Source organism: Hypanus sabinus, chromosome 27 (assembly GCF_030144855.1).
Source record: "Hypanus sabinus isolate sHypSab1 chromosome 27, sHypSab1.hap1, whole genome shotgun sequence".
Taxonomy (NCBI): Eukaryota; Metazoa; Chordata; class Chondrichthyes; order Myliobatiformes; family Dasyatidae; genus Hypanus; species Hypanus sabinus.
The window spans coordinates 40,367,603-40,387,399 of NC_082732.1; the positions used below are offsets into that span (position 1 = coordinate 40,367,603).

General features: G+C 37.8%; 1 protein-coding gene across 3 annotated transcripts in view; it reads left to right on the top strand.

The window, feature by feature from the left end:
- rerea (arginine-glutamic acid dipeptide (RE) repeats a) overlaps nucleotides 1-19,797 on the top strand; it is a 619,674-nt gene that overhangs the window by 117,952 nt on the left and 481,925 nt on the right. Inside the window, exon 1 of one of the 3 annotated variants that reach the window (XM_059952298.1) lies at nucleotides 17,964-17,978. The exons of the other annotated variants lie outside the window; for them this stretch is intronic. The gene's annotated coding sequence lies outside the window, so the exon portion shown is untranslated. Of the gene's footprint in view, nucleotides 1-17,963; nucleotides 17,979-19,797 lie in introns of those variants that run through there. 3 annotated transcript variants of the gene reach the window in all.

The following is a 19,797-nucleotide window of genomic DNA, read 5'->3' on the forward strand; positions in this document are numbered from 1 at the left end:
TAAGATCACCTCTCAGCTTTCTTTTCTCCAGTAAAAACAGTCCCAGCATATCCTGTCTCTCTTTATAGGTAAAGTCCTCTAATCTCACCGACATCTTTGAGAGTTTTTTTAATACCCTCTTTAGCTTAATCGCTTGTTTCCTGTAGTGAGGCAACCAGAACTGCAAGCAATACAAAATAACGGTCCTTTTCCCTCCTACTTTGTAGGTCAGGTGCAGAATTAAATCTTCAGTCCTTGCTCAGTTAGCTGATATCAACAGATTTGTCAGTAGCCAAGTCCTCTTGTCAGCTGGGAAGACCCAGTGAATTGGCAATTCACTTACAACATGGTTTTTGGACCTGTAGGTAGAATAAGGGTGATTTTTGTTTCCGTTTCTGAATTTAATTTCAGATTATAATTTAAAGCTCTTGTCAATAATGGGCAATTGGATGGGTTACCATAAAATTATCTACTGCTGTCAAGTTGCAGTTCAATGAGGGGTCCATTGTCGGTGGAGAAAATGTGTAAGAAAGAAGTGAAAAAGTTCAAATATCTGGCTAATTATTTTAAGCTTCGGCTGTTTTTTCTGTTGATTTTTATTATAGTACACAATTTTAATTGTAAAGATATTTTTAAAGAGATTGAGGGATTTTTCTTGATGAGCAACGAGTGATTGTGAGGAATAAACACAAGAGATTCTTCAGATGCTTGAAATCCAGAGCAACACACACAAAATACTGGTGGAACTCAAGCAGGTTAGGTGGCATCTATGGCTGGCTTCAACCCGCTTCCTTTCTATTCCTGATGAAGGGTCTCAGCCTGAAATGTCGATTGCTTAATTCCCCTCAGATGCTGCCTGACTTCCAGCATTATGTGTTTGTTGACACAAGAAAAATAGAATTGGTAACAGGCTGTTTGAAAGAGGTAACAGAGCAGTACAGTACAGGAACAGGCCCTTCAGCCTACAACTTCTGCGCTGAATGCAATGCTGAATTAAACTAATTCTCTTTTGCTGTCCTGATCCATTTCCAACCATTCTCTGCACATTCATGAGCCACCCAACAGCTTTAAGTGCCACCATCATAACTGTTGCTACCGTTCTCCCCAGCAGTCCTTTCCAAGCACCTACCTACCAGTTGCCCTGCATATCTCCTTTAACTTTTCACCTTTTACTTTAAGTGCATGCCTTCTCGTAATTAAGATTTTTACCTGAGGATAAAGAAACTGACTTTCCACGTTATCTGTGGCTCTCATAATTTTATAAACTCCCCTCAGCTTTTAAGCTTACAGAGAAAGCGACTCATGTTTGTTCACCCTCGTCTTCAGCTATATCATCTAATCACAATACCAAAAACTCTATACCTTTCCTATAATAGGGTGACCAGAATTGTACACAACATCCCAATATGACCTAACCAGGTTTAATATATAGATCCAAAATGACTTTTTGACTCTTGTACTCATACGCCCCAACCACTGAAGACAAGCATCCTATATGCCACCTTTATCTTCCCAACTACTTGTGTGATAAGTTAGAACCCAGTTGGAAGCTTGTACTGAATATGACTTTTAACTGTGTAGATAGGTTGCATAAGTCTACAAAGGAGTTAAATTTATTGTTTAGTTTTTGTGCTGGTAGTACCTTATTTGTTGTGGATATGTAGTCTCTAACAGGATATCCTGGTTGACTGGCGGTTTATGGTCAATCATGCTCAAGTCAGGTTTATTATTTTTGAGAAATATGTGCATTTTCTGCATGATTTATCTTGTCAGTAGTGATTGTGTTGATACTCATTAGTATTCCAGTGGACCTCATTATTTTCTTATATCCAGCAGCTATCCTCTTTTGTAACAGATTGGCTTAAACCCAGGCCATTTGTGCATACAGTAGAAATGATCACGACCAGTCTTTATCTTGTATGTGCAAACAAGATTATATGGTTTATATTAAATAGTACAAGTCAACAATGAGAAATAGTAAGCTGATGTTTGTCTGAAGCTCATCAAAGGATGATTCCTGAGTGATGTTTACTACTTTGTAATCTGGTAGGTGTTATAAATTACTAAATATGCAAAAGCTGTGTACTGCATTTATGTGTAATGGAAATGCTTGGGTTACTAAATTGGGTGGAGCTTTAACCCTTTGAATGTTGAACACTTGTTTCCTGGAGAGGTTTTTTTCTTAATCTGTTGTCATGTTTTCATTGAAGTAGGAGTTAGTTAAATATTGGAGGAAGTTAATTCGAGTTCAAGTTTATTGTCATCTGACTGTACGTATATATAACCAAACAAAACGATGTTCCACTGGACCATGGTGCACCCACAAAGCAGCGAATGCCTACAAAAAGTATTCACCCTTCTTGGAGGTTTTCATGTTTTATTGTTTTACAGCATCGAAGTACAGTTATTTTAATCTGGCTTTTTTAACACTGATCAACAGAAAAAGACTCTTTCATGTCAAAGTAAAAACAGATCTCTACAAGGTGATCCAAATTAATTACAAATATAACACTCAAAATAAATGATTGCATAAGTATTCACCCCCTTATGTATTTAGTCATTATTTAGTTGGTGCACCTTTGGCAGCAATTACAGCCTCGAGTCTGTGTGGATAGGTCTCTATTAGCTTTGCACGTCTGGATACTGCAGTTTTTCCCCATTCTTCTTGACAAAACTCCTCAAGCTCTGTCAGATTGCATGGGCATTGAGAGTGAACAACCCTTTTCAAGTCTAGCCATAAATTCTCAATTGGATTGAGGTCTGGACCCCGACTTGGCCACTCCAGGACATTAATTTTGTTCTTTTTAAGCTATTCCTGTGTAACTTTGACTTTATGCCTGTGGTCATTATCTTGCTGGGAAACAAATTTTCTCCCGAGTTACAGTTCCCTTTCAGACTGCATCAGGTTTTCCTCGAGGATTTCCCTGTATTTTGCTGCACTCATTTTACCCTTTACCTTCACAATCACGCCTCTCAGAAGGGATGATGTTTTTGATTATGTGTCTAACTGTACTCCAAGGGATATTTAGAGTCTTGGAAATTTCCTTGTATCCATCTCCTGACTCATGTTTTTCAATAATCTTTTCAAGGAGTTGCTTGGAGTGTTCTTTTGTCTTCATGATGTAGTTTTTGCCAGGATACTGACTCACCAGCAGTTGGACCTTTCAGAAACAGGTGTTTATTTACTACAATCAATTGAAACACCTTGACAGGTCTCTCTAAAAGCAGATCTCCATTTAATTAATGGTGTGTCTTCTGAAACCAAATGGCTGCACCAGTGATGATTTGGCATGTCATATTAAGGGGGGGGGGGAGTGTGAATACTTATCAATTATTTTGTGTTTTATATTTGTAATTAATTTAGATCACTTTGTAAAGACATGTTTTCAATTTAACACAGAAGTTCTTTTTCTGCCTATCAATGTCAAAAATGCCAAATTATATCCACAGTGATTCAATGTTGTAAAGCAATAAAATGTGAAACCTTCCCGGGGGGGGGGGGGGTGTGAATAGTTTTTTTTATAGGCGCTGCATATCAAGCAGAACACACAAAACAAAATATTACTGCAGATAATCAATAAACTGTAACTCAAAATGCATGTGAACTGAACAGCGCAGGTGAACAGTAAACAGTTTGCTGTCCTAGTGGTGTTAGAGTATTCATTAGTCTCACAGCTAGTTTATACAATGTGTTTACTGTGCAGTTCTATTGCACTAAATACAACATGAGAAGAAACGTAACATTTAATCATTCGTATGTTTCTTAGTGAATTTAAACCTTCTGTTATGGTGATACTTAAGACACAACTTCATGTAAAGGGCTGATTAAAAGGCACTAGTCCGAATTTACATTTAAAAAAAAATACCCTTTCCTAACTGAAGTCAGACTTGGCCCTAAAGAATTAAACAGTATCTAAAGGTATTCAGTTAGCAGCAGTGCAGGTCTCTTCATCTCACTGGAATGTAAATGTTACCCAATTTACTATGCCTGAAAATTCTTATCATCTCAATTACTGTTTCAATGAGCAGTTCTCATGTTTAACTATCACATTAATGCAAATCATACTAGTAAGTGTGAAAAGATGGACACCCCATGCTGGCTAATGTAATAGCTTCATGCGTACTTTCAGAGACTTACAGAATTTTATTCTGGTAATTTAGGTTTGTAAGCATAATGAGCATTTCTGTTTTTGTATTTCAGATTGCCAGCATCCTTTGTCAAAATATCATAATGGATAAGTTAAGAGTCCTTTTCTTCCTCAGTTGTAGAATTTACAACTTGGAGTCAAATACTTTTGGATAAAATATTAATCCATAGTTGCATTCATCTATTCCAATAAGATTAATTAGAAGCTAGAAAGCTTTTTGCACTTTCAAATGAGGAATTTAAAAAAAAATCTATTTATAGGAAGTAGATTTTGATAGCAGGATCAGAAATGGCCTATTCTTTCCAATCATTGTGGGATGTGATTTGGAGAGAAAAATGAAAGTCATCCTGTTCTCTACATCTTCTACTTGATGGAGATTGTGGATCTAAGAGATGTTGGAACAATCTTGGCAAGATATTTCAGTGCCAGTGATGAACGGAGTTAACAGTGCAGAAATAGGAAACAGTCGTGGCTGGTTTGCCTTGAATGATGTCTTATGATTGTCTTAACTAATATTCTTCACTTATTTTGGACAATACAGATGCATACCTCAGGATGCTCTTCATTGATTATAGTTAAGTATTCAGTGTTATCATCCCCTTGAAGAGAAAACTTGTCACTAAGGTCCAAGACTTGGCTTTGATACCTCCCGGTGTAACTGGATCCTCAATTTCCTCACTGGCAGGCTCTAGTCAGTATGAATTGGCAACAACATCTCTTCCACACTTGCCAACAGCTCAAGTGTATCACAAGGCTGCGTGTTTATCCCCTTACTTTACTCACTTTATATCTATGATTTTGTGGCTCAGTACATCTCTAATGCCTTATTTAAGTTTGCTGATAACTTAATGTGTAATAGATATTGAGAGGCGTTGATTGTGTGGATAGTCAGAGGCCTTTTCCCAGGGCTGAAATGGTTGTCACAAGAAGACACAGGTTTATGGTGCTGGGGAGTAGGTACAGAGGAGATGTCAGGGGCATGTTTTATACTCAGAGAGTGGTGAGTGCGTGGAATGAGCTGCCGGCAAAGGTGGTGGAGGCGGATAATTAAGAGACTTTTGAATAGTTACATGGAGCTTAAGAAAAATAGAGGGCTGTAGGTAAGACTAGTAATTTCTGGGGTTGGGACTTGTTCAGCACAACCATGTGGGCAGAAGGATGTATATTGTGCTGTAGGTTTTCTATGTTTCTATTGCGTTGTACTGGTTTCACTGCGACCTGGTATGGAAACACAAATGCTCAGAAACAAAAGGGACGATAAAAAGTAGTGGGTACAGGCCAGTCCTTCACAGGACAAGCCCTCCTCAGCATAAAGCATATCTACAAGGAACATCCATTGTCAAAGATCCCCACCATCTAGGTCATGCTTTTTCTTGCTACTACCATCAGGCAGGAGGTGCAGAGGCCTTGGATTCCATGCCACTAGGTTCAGGAAGATGACCCTTCAATCATCTGGCTCCTGAACCAGTGTGGATAACTTCACACCACAACTGAGTTGATTCTACAACCTACAGACTTGCTTTCAAAGATTCTTCTCAACTCAGGTTCGCAGTATTTTTACTTGTGTAATTTGTTTTTTTTTTGCACATTGGTTGTTTTTCAGTCTTTGTTTATATGTAGTTTTTTTTTGTAAATTCTGTTGTATTTCTTTATTTTACTGTATATGCCTGCAAGAAAATGAATCTCAAGGTAGTATGTAGTAACTTAAATATGTACTTTGATCATTTTTACTTTGTATTTTGATAACATGTACACAATTTGGACCAGTTAGTTATTATGCTTTTGGATTTTCCTGGTGTAGGATAGCACACTTGTTTAATTTGTTCCATCTAGTGCAGTATGAAGTGACTGTCATAACATCGTAATGCTATAATTTTTGCAGTTCTGTTTAGGTTTACATTATCAGTTACATCCAAATAAAGTGAAAGCTACTATGCTGGGCTGGTATGGTGTATTCTTTAAGAAAAAGTTAATTAATTTGTGTGCACACAAAGTGTCAAATGTTATCATTTGGCATGTTGGATGTGGTGTTTGAAGTGATGTTTCACCTTCTAAAACATCAGCAGCCATGGGAGTAATTTTATTTAGCTTATCATTGTACATCATGGACATCAGAACAGTGAGCAAGAACAATGATAATTCACTGAGAATGCCCGCTCTGAATCCCAGGCAGTTATCAAGACTTGAGGGAGGATTTGTATAGAAGTCAGATGAGGATAGGATCAAGTGTAATTGAAGTATCTTCCAAAACTGCTCAATGGTCTTTATGTCACAGTTAGTTATTTGAACCATCAAAGCCAGAGAATCTTTCGCTATCAGGCTACATGTCTCACATGGACAACTTCAGGTTATTGAAAGCAGAACTTTATGGAAAACTCTCTCATGGCACGAGAGATCATGGTGCCCCTTGCAAGTGGTGCAAAGACCAATTTAAGCAGCAGCTCTCTCAGGCAAATATCAAGGTCAATGAGTGGCAGCAGCTGGCTTGAGACAGAGGCCGCTGGTGAAGGCTGATCCAAGAATTTTGAGGAATCCAGAAAAGCAACTGCTGAAGAGAAGAGAAAATGCAGGAAGGACCCTACTACCCAAATGCCCGCATTCCAGCTGTTCCCGTGTTCCCACTGCTCCAGAGTCTACAGATCCAGAATTGGCCTCCACAGTCACCAATGATTGTGCCGTTTCTCCAGAGAACTCTGCTGCCCTCCTGATCTTTGGAAGCAAAGAGCCAGCCATTGTCAGTTATTTGGACTAGTTTTCTTTAAAGCCATAGACGGTCTTCCAGTGCAACACACACTAAATGCTTGAGGAACTCAGCAGGTCAGAGCACATCTATGGAGAGGAGTAAACATGTAACATTTCGGAGTGTGATCCTTTATTAGGATTAGGCCTGGTCTGAAGCATTGACTATTTATTCCTCTCCATAGATGCTGCCAGAACTGCTGCATTCCTCCAGCATTTTGTATCTGTTCTTCTTGACATCCGGTATCTACAGAATCTCTTGTGTTTACCATGTAGATGGATTCATAGAAAATAGAAATCTACTGCACATTACAGACCCTTTGGCCCATAACGTTGTGCTGATCATGTAACTTTCTCTAGAAACTGCCTAGAATTTCCAACCTCATAACTCTTTATTTTTCTAAACTCCATGTACCTATGTAAGAGTCTCTTAAAAGACCCTAATGTATCCACTATTTCTGGCAGTGCATTCCACGCGCCCACCACTCTCTGTGTGGGAAAAACTTACCTCTGACACCCTCTTGTCAAGCATTTAAAACTGTGCCTCCTTGTGGGCAAAATTTTGGGTGAAAGCTAAGCCTTTTCACCCTGGGGAAAAAAGCCTCTGGCTATCCAAATGATCAATGCCTTTCATCATCTTGTATCTGTCATTTAAGGTCATCTCTCATCCTCCACCACTTCAAGGAGAAAAGGCCAAGTTAACTCAACCTATTCTCATAAGGCATGCTCTCCAATCCAGGCAACATTCTTGTAAATCTTCTCTGCACTCTGGTGTCCACGTCCTTTATGTAGTGAGGTGACCAGAACTGAACACAGCACTCCCAAGTAGGATCTAACTAAGGTCTTATATAGCTTTAACATTGCCTCACAGCTCTTGAACTCAATCCCATGGTTGATGAGGGCTATCACATCATGCGCCTTCTTAACACAGTCAACCTGCGCAGCAGCTTGAGTGTCATATGGACACACAGCCCAAGATCTCTCAGATCCTCCACGTTGCCAAATGTCTTACTATCAATATTATATTCTGTCTTCAAATTTGACTTACCGAATGAACCACTTCATGCTTATCAGAGTTAAAGTTCATCTGCCACTTCTCAGCCCAGTTCTGTATCCTATCGATGTCCTGTTGTAACTTCTGACAACCCTCCAGACTGTCCACAACAAGTTTGTCATTCCCAAGCTACTTCATCTTTGTGTAGATTTTTTTTCAGTTCTAATTTAAAACACATTTAAGTCATTCATTTTAAGTGTGAATGACTGGCTGATGCAGATTTGTTGTCGAAAATGTTTATATAAATTGTAATTCTGGTTTAGTGTCTTATCTATTTTACAATGGAAATACAGTGGATTCTAGGTTAACTGGGACATATCAGAGCCAATGCATTTTGGCCCAATGAAGTGACTGCCCTAATTAACTGAAGCATCGTGGAAATAGTTAGAGGTGTTAACTAAGTAACAAATTATGTATTTAAATGAAAAACAGAACAAATTAGAACACTATCAATACTACGACTGTACTAGAAAAGTGTGTATTATTTCCTAATAGCTATCAATGGAAGAATTAATCTAGTGTATGCTGCCGTGTTCTTTTGATTGTCTGTAAATGAACGAAGTCAGGCAGGTACCTAATATAGATGATGGTCTGCCTTCATACAATGCTCTTGACAATTGCATCCTCCAAATCTTCATTTTCATTGTAACATTCAAGATGATTATTGGTACCTTCAGATTCTTTGTGGTTTCTAACTTGTTGAAGTGGTGAAATTATTTCATTTTCACTCCTGGCTGTTTCAGGCATTTCCAAGCTTGAATGCTTGAAACCACAGTTAGCAAACAGTTCTAAGTTGTCTTACTGCTTATTTCTCACTGAGAAAAATCACTGCTTTTTGAACACAAACACACGCAACTGACGTGGTTTAAAAACTGTTCGCTCTAAGTACAGTGTAGAGTCAAACGACCACACAAGTGCATTGCCTGATGCTAGTTAGAAACTGACAACCGTTTCCTGTCCCAATTAAACAATCCTAAATATCCCAGCAATTTTTTTTTTTAGTAAGTTTTTGTCGTTCAAGAGTTGTCCCAAGAGGCTTCCTCGATAAACTGTTGGCCTAATTAACTGGAATCCACTGTATTTGAACATTCTTTGTTCAACAGAGGAAAAGAAACAAAATGTAAGTTGCCTAAAAGGAAGAGGGTTACTGTTGCAGGTGACTTTGTTAATTTAGGTAAAATTGCAGCTCTGTCTGTAGAAAAGGAAATGTGTCATTGCAGAGCTGCAGAATATGTCTCATTATTGGTACTGTTAGAAATATTAACAAAAATAAAAGAGCAATGGTTACTGAAGTAGAAATAAATTGTTTGAAACTGTTTTCAAGTTCTTGGTTTGGAGAATGCACTTCTATTGTAGAAATGGAGAGAGTATGTTCGCTTCTTGTTAGTAATTGAATGATGTGACCTTTCTTAACAAATCTAGGTGATTTCATATCAAACCATTAGTCTGACTTTAATATGTTTTTCTTTTTTTTGTGCTTTGTGACTAATTTGCGAACAGCTTGCAACTTCAAGTTGCTGTGTATATGTTGGTTTTCTTTCCAGCACATTATGAAAAATGGCAATCTACTTTTGGATTGATTTCTAATGTTCTTTTTTTTACAGTTATGCCTGTCTTATAGGGTGTGGATCTTAGCTCCAGTTTCTCACCTGAAGAAATGGCTTTCATAAAAAAAGCTTCCAATTTATGTTTCACTGTTAAACTGCTGTTGTGTGAAATATTGTTAGAGACAGTATTATCACGTTTATGCTAAAATAAAAAGGTCATGCTGAGAAGTCCTGAGCAAATCCATGGTTTAAATTTTGATCTCAGCAAAGGAAAACAATTCAAATTTCCTTGCTTGACTTACAATCATCAGGCTCCTGAACCAGCATGGATAACTTCACTTAGCTTAACTGTGAGCTGATTCCATTACCTATGGATTCATTTTGAAGGACTTTACAGCACATGTTCTCAATATTATTTATTTAACTTTTTATTTGCATAATTTGTCTTTTTTAGCACATCATTTATCAGATTTGTTTATGGATACTTTTTCATAATTTCTTTATTTTCATGTAAATGCTTGCAAGAAAACTGAATCCCAAGGTAGTATACAGTGACATGCATATGCTTGGATAATAAATTAATTTTTAAAACTGATAACCGTTTAACTGCTAAGTTTGATGAGCACTAAAAGTGAATTGCCTATACATGATGAAAACTCAAAGAATTAAAAACCTTCCTTTAGAAAATCAAATTAATCAAGAGTAGTTAGCTTGGATCAGTTAAGAAATAGTTGTATCCGACCAACCACCATATTTTTACTTGAGAAGATAGCAAGGGAGATTGATGAAGGCAATGTATCTGCTGTTGTCTGTGTGGATCTCAGAAAGCCTTCTAAGGCTTTGCATCGAATCAGGTTTATTGACACCGACGTGCGACATGAAATTTGTTAACTTAGCAGCAGCAGTTCAATGCCAAACAAAATCTAGCAGAGAGAGAAAATAATAATAATAAGTAAATAAAATAATAATAATAAATAAGTAAATCAATTACAGTATACATATTTTGAATAGATTTTTTAAAACGTTCAAAAACAGAAATACTGTATATTTTTTAAAAAGTGAGGTGGTGTCCGAAGATTCAATGTCCATTTAGGAATTGGATGTGCAGTTGGAAAAGTGAAACAAAGAGTGACAGATTGAATCCAAAGAATTATTCACTGGTAGGAAGCAGAGGGGTTCTGCAAGGCTTTGTACTCTGTCCTTTGCTTTTTGATGTAATAGTTAACGATTTAGAATTAAATGTAGAGCTGTTGAAGTTTGCAGATGATACTATTCTGCATGACCAAGTTTTGCAAGAATCATAGAGTCACCAAGTGTTGTACAGCACAGGAACAGACTCTTTAGCCCAATTCATCCATGCCAACCAAGTTGCCTTCCTGAGCTGATCCTATTTATCTGCATTCGGCCCATATCCATCTTTCCTTTCCATGTGCCTGCCTAAATACCTTTTAAATTGAGGGCAACATGGTAGTGTAGTGCTCTTTGTAACACTTTATATTGCCAGCTGTTATAATGGGGTTTGATTCCTGCTGCTGTCTGTAAGGAATTTACACATGTTTTCTGTGATCATGTGAGTTTCTTCAGGGTGCTTTGCTTTCTTCCCACTTTCCAAAGACATATGGTTTGGGTTAGTCAGTTGTCGGTATGCTATGTTGACATCAGACGCATGGCGACACTTGCCCAGCCCAATCCTTGCTGATTTGATTTGATGCAAACAATACATTTCATTGTGTGTTTTGATGTTCATGTGACAATAAAGCTAATCTTTTCAGTTTTTTTTCTTTAAATGTATCCAACTCTACCACACCCTCCAGCCACTGGTTCCAAATACCCACTATCCTCTATGTGGAGAAACTAGCCGCTTGGTCCCTTGCTTCCTTTTGGAATCTTACTATTTTCACCTTAAACCCATGCCCTCCAGTTCAGATTTTCCTATCCTGGGCGAAAGACACTGACCTTTCACTTTGTCCATCTCCTTGTTATTTTATTAACTTGTATAATGTCAAACCTTAGCCTAATATGCTCCAGGGAAAACAATCCCAGTCTACCCAGTCTCATCTCATTAACTGCAGTCCTGGTTTGATTCTTGTCAATCTTTTCTGCACTCCCTCTAGCTTAATCAGATCTATTTCAGCAGCATTTAGATAGTTTGGTCAATTGGGCAGAAATGTAGCAAATGCAATTTCATTCATTGTTGGTGCAACATATTGTATTTGGGAAGCCGCAATAAGGCAAGCGGATATGCAATAAATGAGTGGACACAGAGAAGTATATACAAGCAGAGGACCCTTGGGATGCAATAAGCTCTTTGATTTCAAATGGAACCTGCATTGTAATTTTTTTTCTTGCTTTTTATGCGCAGCAGAACAGGACAAATCAGTTGGTGAAAAAGAAAATGGGGTGCTTTTTTTCAAAGTTTAAAGTACATTTGTTATTAAAATGTGTATGTAGTATACAGCCCTGAAATTCGGTTTCCCATGAAACAAACACCATGGAACCTGTTCAAATAATGCATCAAACATCTAACATGCGAAAAAAAAGAACAAAACATGCAAACGGCAAATGAAGGAAAAATAGAGAATATAATACATCAAGCCACAGAGTAATTGAAACAATCTAGGAATGTTTAGTTCAGTTTGATTTAGCACTGTGTCGTTCATAGACTGCAGAGCCAGTTTGCCCTGATCAAAATAGCAACAAAAAAGAGGGGGAACCAGTAACACATGTGAGGTGAACTGCAGAGGCCAATCCACAAACCCTATCGATTAAAACTTGCCTGAGACCTGGGATTCTGGTAGCATCGAGCGAGAGGGAGAGGTCAAACACAGGCATCTTCCTCTGGGAGCAGAGAGCAAGGGAGAATACAAAAGCAATGAAGTTATGTTGGCTTGTCTTATGGCATCTTCTGCACCACATTACAGAAGAGATGTCATTACACTGGAGTGGGTGCAGAGAAAATTTATGAAGATGTCGCCAGAATTGAAAAATTCTGGTGACAAGGATTGATTGGATAGGCTGAGGTTTTTTGTTTGGAATGAAGCAGGTTGAGGGAAGATAGAGGAAGTAATGTTCACCAAACTTAAGCTTTAATTAGTGTATTTGAAGACCTGCAGGTCTGTAGACCAAGGTTGGAAAAAAACATTAGTTTGAGTAGCTCTTTGATGCTTAGAATCCTTGTGGGTAGAGTTGAGAAACTACAAGGGTAAAAAGATTCTGATGAGAATTTTCTACAGGCCTCCAAATAGTAGCCAGGATATGAACTGCAAATTACAACAGAAGATAGAAAAAGCATATTGAAAGGGCAATGTTACGACAGTAATGGAGATTTCAATATGTAGGTAGATTGGGACAATCATATTGTTGGATCCCAAGAGAAAAAATTTGTAGAATGCCTGCAAGATGGCTTTTTAGAGCAGCTTATGGTTGAGCTCACTAGGGGAACAGCAGTTCTGGATTGAGTGCTACATAATGTCCGAGATTTGATTAGGAAGCTTAAGCTAAAGGAACCATAAGGAGACAGTGATCATAATATGATAGAATTCATCCTGCAATTTGAGATGGAGAATCTGAAGTCAGATGTATCAGTATTGCCATTGGAGTAAACGAATTACAGAGGCATGAGAGAAGAGATGGTAAAAATTGATTAAGGGGACACTGGCAGGGATGACGGCAAAGCAGCAATGCCTGTAGTTTCTTGGAGCAATTCTGAAGGCAGGATGACGCAACCATAGCTGACAAGGGAAATCAAAGGCAATGTAACAGCAAGTAAGGGCATATTATGTGGTTTTTGGGTACTTGGAGGCACGTGATAAAATAGGCCAAAGGCAGCATGGTTTCTTTAAGGGAAAATCTTACCTGACAAATCTGTTAGAATTCTTAGAGGAAATGACAAGCAGGATAGACAAAACAGAATCAGTGGATGTTGTGTACTTGGATTTTCAGAAGGCCTTTGGCAAGGTGCCACACATGAAGCTGTTTAGCAAGATAAGAGCCCATGGTATTAATGGAAAGATACTAGCACGGATGGAGCTGATTGGCAGGAGGCAAAGAGCAGGAATAAATGGAGCCTTTTCTGGTCGGTCACTGGGGTCCACTGTGGTCGATGTTGGGACACCTTTTTTTGTTGTATGTCAATGATTTGGATGACAGAATTGATGGCTTTGTGGCCAAGTTTGTGGACGATATGAAGATAGGTGGAGGGGCAGGTATTGTAGAGGAAGCAGTGAAGCTGCAGAAGACCTTGGACTGATTCAGAGAATGGGCAAAGAAGTGACAAATGGAATACTGTGTCGGAAAGTGTATGTCATGCACTGTGGTAGAAGGAGTAAAGGCATAGTCTACTTTCTAAATGGGGAGAAAGTTCGGAAATCAAAGGTTCAAAAGGGGTTGGGCGTCCTTGTACAGGATTCCCTAGAGATTAATTTGCAGGTTGATTCGGGGGGTGAGGAAGGCAAATACAATTTTCTCATTCATTTTGAGAGAACTAGAATATAAAAGCAAGGATGTAATGAAGTCTTATAAGGCACCTGTGAGGCCTTACTTGCAGTACTTGAATAGTTTTGGGCCCCTTATTTAAGAAGGGATGTACTGACATTGGAGAGAGTCCAGAGGAGGTTCAGGAGAATGATTGCGGAAATGAAAGGCTTATCATATGAATAGCTATTAATGACTCTGGGCCTTTACTCACTGGGATTTTGAAGAATGAAGGACAGATCTCAATGAAACCTATCAAATGTTAAAAGGCCTAGATAGAGTGGATGTGGAGAAAATGTTTTCTATGGTGGGGGAGTGTAGGATTAGAGGGCACAGTCTCAGAATAGGGGGATGTCCATTTATAATGGAGATGAAGAGGAATTTCTTTAGCCAGAGGGTGGTGAATCTGTGGAACTCTTTGCTGGAGGAACTCAGTGATCAGGTATCTATGAAGGAAATAGAGAGTTGACATTCCTTGTTGAGACACTCCAGTCCAATGAAGGATCTTGGCCACAATTGTCTATTTCCCCTCCATAGATACTGCCTGACCTGCTGCATTATGTGTTGCTCCAGGTTTCCAACATCTACAGTCTTCAGTTTCAAGTTTAAGTTCTGTGATTGTGCTAAAGCTAATTCTCGTGTAATTTAGATTAAGTTCTTAGACCAGAGCATAATTGAAAATACATTATTCTGTAGAGTGTTATGTGGTGACAAAATAATAAGAGATTAGGTGCTTTTTAATGCTTGTTCTAATCAGTTTGCAAAAGAATTTCAAACTAATAATGTATTCACCATCATAAAAATTAATTTTGATAATTGGTTCTGCATTATTGACTTTTTTTGACACCCTGCTTGTGTGAGCTGTTAAGGAATTTTACAGTGTTGATGGTCTTTTGCTGATTAAACTGAGTGTAAAACGTACAAAATGCTAGAGGAACTCAGCAGGTTAGGTAGCATATAAAGGGTCGATGTAAAGGGTCTCAGCCTAGAGCATTGACTGTTTACTCCTTGCTGAGTTCCACCATCATTTTGTGTGTGTTACTCTGGATTTCCACCATCTGCAGAATCTTTTATGTATGATCAAATTGAGTGCATTTTTTGCAGAATAACTGAAGTAGTTAAAATGCAAATAGCAGATGGTATGTTACAATTTTATTCTTAAAAAGTGTTCTATCTGATTTGAAAAGTACAATGAGTAATGAAGCATTATCCCTGGGAAGGAGAGGAGAAACACTGAGATGGGATGAACAGGGTTAGATAGACTTGATTGGATAAAATAGTCTATTTGGGGTTGTTTCTGAAATTGACATTTGATTATTCAGCTGAATCGTTAGTGTAATAAACAGGAACAAATAAAACAAATTTTGCTTCTTGGACTCTGAGCAAGTGGAGCCATTATCAACAAAGACCATCTGTTTTGGGAAGCAGTTTGGTTGGTCACATCCAGTATGGCTGGCAATGCCCATAAAACCAGTTACAGAGCCTTTAGGATCTCTAAGGTGACTGAATGATCAGTGGTAGGACCCACATTTATCACAAGCTTCCAGCACTAATGATAGTGCTCTTTTTCCCACCTACCAGACTGTTCAGATTATATTTATATCAATGGTTGGAGTCTAATGGATTGCTGTATTAAATTTAACATTGTATTTGTGTCCTAACCAGGCATTCTTAATTTATTAAACATGCATTACTGTGCTATTACATGCCATAAATGTTTATTTTCAGTAATATTTCAACAAATTCTATAAATCCAAGATGAAAGTTGATCTTGGAGAAAAAATTCTGAATTTGAATAGAGAATATCAGTTGGCTTAATTTACAATTTGCTTTCAGCAGTATCACCAAGATTTGACTGTTTTGAAAATTTAAAATTCTGAATTCTGCTTTAGGCTAATTGAACTAGCAGCGAGCTGTGTGTGCGTAGTACAAGAGGGTAAAAGTTTTCCATTAAAATCAGTTTTGCATTGCAGGCACTTAATCCTAATGAGTCCTTTTGGGTAAAATTTTGAATGATTAAAAGGTCATTTTTTTAATGTGTTTGGCAGAGATTGTGTGCAATGCCTCTAACATTAACTGCTGCATGTGTTTGCACAGTTTGAATAGTAAACTGTCAGCCATCTCCTTTTGTGCAATGTTAGTTGCAGCCTGAATCAGGGACCGATATTATTTCCAAAAATTATAATATCCTAAGTTGCATTGTATATTCTTGAGCAATTTAGTTTGAACCTATTGGATCTTTAAAATAGTTTATGAAAGTCACTGCAATACTGCTGTCCGTTCAATGTTTATTTTTATGCGAAGAGAAGATTTACTGAAATTAAGCTCCCTTGGGTTAAAAGTACAACAAATTTCAACAATTAAAATAACAAATTGTATTCCTGGTTCAAAAGAAAATAGTGTATTTGTTCGGTCCAAATGTCCATTACAGAAGCAAAATAATTGGCTAATTTGCAGCAGGACTGCCCATTGCCTCAAGGTTGGGGTTAATGCCGCAAGTTTGAACATAGATGGGCTTTTGGGCTCATGTGGTGTTGATTATACACCACACATCTGCTTTTAAATGTTGAGTGGAGAGGAGATTACTGTAAATCATTTGCTGAATAAATATTTCGTTATGGTTTTCCTCATTGTAAGTAATACACACATGAACTGGGTCAATTTTGGTTGGGAAGTTGTACCTTCAATATTGAAAAGGTTTTCATTAGAAAATCCCCTATATAGTCTGCAATTTTCTAAATTGGGTATGCAGACGGCATTCCCAGACTGCTTTCGTTGCATCTCGTGGATTGAAACCAGATAAAATAATGTTTGAATCTCAATACCTGGAAGAAATATAGGTATGTGTACACATAAAAATTCAGACATACTTAGCATAGTTCTGTTGTTGAACCCACAGTAGAAATTAAAATTGGAAAGCTTTTGTGGAAGGAAAACAAAACTTCTTCAGAGCTTTCTTAAATTCATTTTCCAATCATACTAGCGGATTTTGCTGTTCCTAGACTTGGAGCCCACGGGATTTTGTATCTAAATCTTGTATTCATGCATTTCATAATTACTTTGCAACCTGTAGATGTAAGTTGTTTTCATACAACAACAAAAACTCTTAGATACCTTAAAATGAACATGGGCACCTCTTCCCCTGGAACAAAATGCACGATAATAAGCGGCTAGTTGCCAGATGCCTTTATAAAGTCTCATAAAATTTGCTTCATGCAGCAGAATTTTTTTGCTGTTGCTAAAAGACATGGTACATTTATTTCTTTTAGCTGTGTGCATAGGCAAAATTTTTGGATTATTAGGAGAAAATAATATTTTGATTCATTTAATATATTAATTTCTTGCAGCTCTCTGATTTATGATTGCTGTTAATGACATGCACTTAAGAAGCACACTGGAAAGCATCTCTGATCTCTAAGGAATACATGATTGAAACCATGTGGTGCTTTAAAAGCTATTGAGTATTTGAAGTAAGCTTGTTCAACATGAAGCTGGGCACAGTAATTTTGTTTATTTTAACATGATTGCTGCAAATACCAAATTTACCCTGTGCAGTTTTATTTTACTTACTCTGAGAAGAGCATACCTTGAAACTGCTTTGCTGTAATAAAAATCTAATAATTGTGATTCAGCTTTTGCTTTGCACATTTAATTTCCCTTGAATTCTTGAGAGGTGAAACTTTTCCAAAATAATTTTTTTCTTGCAGGATTCAAATTAGGATTCCGCCCTGAATTAGTTATACATATATTCCTGGAAAGTGATTTATTGTCCAGAAATTGGAACAGTGCATGTTTACTGGTCTAATATTACCCTAATGAACTAGTGTGTTTACTGCACTGAAATCTAAATTATATGAAGCCCTTGGTTTCTATCAGCTGATCAAATTGTGCCTCGGGGTTAGAAGCCTAATACAGAAAGCATCGCTTTCCTGTCACATGCTTACGAGTCACATTGAAAAGCAAACAAAAGCTACAGTGATTGCAAGACAAGTAAAAGATGAACACTCCAGTGAAATTCCAGAGGAGAGCTTCATAAAGGTAACCTATTTAACAAGCTCAAGAAAGGAGTGTTTAGCAGTTGTAACTTATTTCACGTTGCTCGTATATGACACTGCTGTTCTTTGTCAATTCAGGTCTTGAAGGTTTTGAGCTTAGTTGTGTATTTCCACTCACTGTCTTCAGTTACATTGTTAGCTCCTCGGAGCGGTGAATTATTTTTGCTGGGGCTAATAAATAGGCTTTTTATGCCTGCCCGTGTTTCCTTGAGACTGTGTGGGTTTTCCCTGGGTGCTCCAATTGTCCTCCACAGTCCATACGCCTACTAGTTAGTAGGTTAATTGGCCATTGTAACTTGTCCTGTGATTAGGCGAGTGTTAAATAGGTGGGTTGCTGGGTGGTGGAACTAATTGGGCCGAAAGGGCCTATTTAATGCTGTATCTCTCTAAAAAAAATTATGTTTTCTACAGTAAATTCATAATGTCCCTCAGAGTGATGTGTAAATAAACAAGCGCATCACTTAAATGGTAAAAGATATTGACTGACACACTTTTGACTGTGCCCTCTGAGACACAGACAGACCTACTGAACACCTCCAATAGTTTCTGTTACTGATTCAAAATATCAGCTGCAACTGTGATCATTTAGTTTCAGTTAATTGAAATGGGACCTGAAGGGCTCTTGCCATTGGTCAAAAATATGCAGGAAAGGGAAAAAAATGGGCAATACAAGTTATTGCTCTGAGCTAAAGAAAAGTGGAAAACTTCACACACCCCAACACCGAATTAACTCCACAACCTATAGAGTCACTTTCAAGGACTCAACAACTCCTGTTCATAGTATTGTCTATGTATCCATCTAGTTCAAATTCAAGTTTAATTTTCATTCAACCATACATGAATATCTGTAAATGCAGCCAAATGAAAATGTTACTCTGGGGCCAAGGTGCAAAACACTATACCAGTGGTTACACACAATACAAAGCACATATAATGTATAAGATATCAGTAAAATACTGTCACACACATGTACAGTCCAGGACTCTGAGGCTATGTGTGTTGTAGAACTCTGAAGTTGACCACAGTACAGCTTGTCTGTTTATCTATATTTTTAATTGCACGGATTATCTTCGTTTGCACATTGGTTGTTTTTAGTCTTTGTGTGTAGTTTTTCATTGATTTTGTTGTATTTCTTTGTTCGACTGTGAATGCTTGCGAGAAAATGAATCTCAGGATGGTATATGGTGACAAGTACAAAATTTGATAATAAATTTACTTTGAACTTTGTGTCTGATTCAGATTCCTGAATTTGAAATTGCAAGGACCAGGGCAAGTGGTAGAATCTCAGGGGAGTTGATGAAAATGTGGGGAAAAATATGACTAATGGGAGAATTAATATGAGGTTCTTGATGTTGGCACTGACTTGATGGGCTGAAGAATCTTTCTGTGCTATATCTGTATCTCATATTAACTGCATTGTGGAATCCACAGTGCTAGTTTAGGAGAAGCACTGGAAGCCCTGGAGTGTTTTCTCTTCATTGTAAAGTCCATTCTTTAGAGAACATTCAGTTTAGGCGAGCACTTGTCCCTCAAAACTCTGGGGGAGTAATGTACATCTCATGCTGGGTCATGCAGATCAGCAAAATAAACAGCCATTTTGGAACAGTCTAGGTAAGAAATTGAGAAAGTGCTGTGGCTGAATAAGATACTGCTCCCTCTTGCCAGAGGGCAAATATAGTTATGAATCTGTGCATATTATATGCTGTTCCTGAGGATCATTCTGGATGTGGTGGCCTTGGCTACTTGTAGACTAGTGCATAGCAAGAGAACCCAACTTTTTTTTGTTCAGGTCTATTGATATA